The 1,157-nt window shown below is 41.1% G+C and overlaps 1 non-coding gene across 1 annotated transcript; it reads right to left on the reverse strand.

Moving 5' to 3' along the window:
• Positions 1-445: 445 nt before the first annotated feature.
• trnan-guu (transfer RNA asparagine (anticodon GUU)) lies at positions 446-519 on the reverse strand. Its single transcript has one exon. It is a non-coding gene; the product is annotated as a tRNA-Asn (tRNA).
• Positions 520-1,157: the final 638 nt, after the last annotated feature.

The raw sequence follows: 1,157 nt of genomic DNA on the forward strand, positions 1-1,157 counted from the left end.
TAATTTGCTTTTTAGTCATTGATGGTGCATCCTTATCAAAGAACATTTCTTTCTCACTGTGATAAATTTCTGCTGAGAGTTACAAAATATTGACTTAAAGGTATGCCACTGTCTTAGTTTTTAACTTACTTTCTCAGATTCCACAAACAGTAATTTGGTCATGTCAAGGTGCTCGCTTTTGTCACGTTGATTTGAGAGATGAATATTGGTCAGCACTAACTCCCCTGGTCTTCTTTGAAATAGTGCAACAAAATCTTTTATGTTCATCAGAGTGAGAAGATGGGACCTCAGTTTAGCGTCTCATCTGAAAGACAGCACTTCCAAATATACAGCATACTCTCAGTTCTGAACTAGAATGTCAACCTTAATTCTTGCTATCAAGTCCTGAAACCAGACTTGAGCACACTACCTTCTCATTCAGAGGGAACGAGAACAACAAACTCTCCGTCCCTGGGTGGTCTTGAACCACCAACCTTTCAGTTAACAGCCGAACGCGCTAACCAATTGCGCCACAGAGACAAGTCTAAGAAAGCAGTAGGAGTGAGAACAACGAACTCTCCGTCCCTGGGTGGTCTTGAACCACCAACCTTTCAGTTAACAACCGAACGCGCTAACCAATTGCGCCACAGAGACAGGTCGAGAAGAGGCAGAGTGTTACCAATGGAGCCACAATCTCTTTCATCTTTGCAGTTTCACAAATTTCTGTCTAATCCTCAGCCTATTTGCTTCTGAAAGCCTGAACAGTGCCTCAGATTCAATTATTCCATGCCAATTTGACCAGCTTCCCAGTTCCCACAAACATAAGCTCATCCAAAACTCTATAATCAGTGTCTTAACTCACACGAAGTCCTATTTATTCAGCGCCACTCTGATTGCTCCCTTAAAGGATTTGCAGGCTACCAATGTGTAAGTAATAGGGCTAATTGACAAACTGGTGTTTTCCTTATGGTAAAGAAGTTATGAAATTAGCTGATACCGCATTCATTTTATCACTCTCCTTTCTACCATTGTACAACTACAATTATTTCTACTACTCTCTCTATTATTTTCTCTCATCTTATGCAGCTCCTTATCTTCTATGTGTTCAGAAACAGCTGGATGATGTTCCAAGCTTTGCATAATCTGACCCCAAGCTGCAGAGATGGGCTTAGAGTGAG

The sequence above is a fragment of the Chiloscyllium plagiosum genome, unplaced genomic scaffold, assembly GCF_037043375.1.
Source record: "Chiloscyllium plagiosum isolate Xiang-an unplaced genomic scaffold, Cpla_swu_hap1 HiC_scaffold_10, whole genome shotgun sequence".
NCBI classification, from domain to species: domain Eukaryota; kingdom Metazoa; phylum Chordata; class Chondrichthyes; order Orectolobiformes; family Hemiscylliidae; genus Chiloscyllium; species Chiloscyllium plagiosum.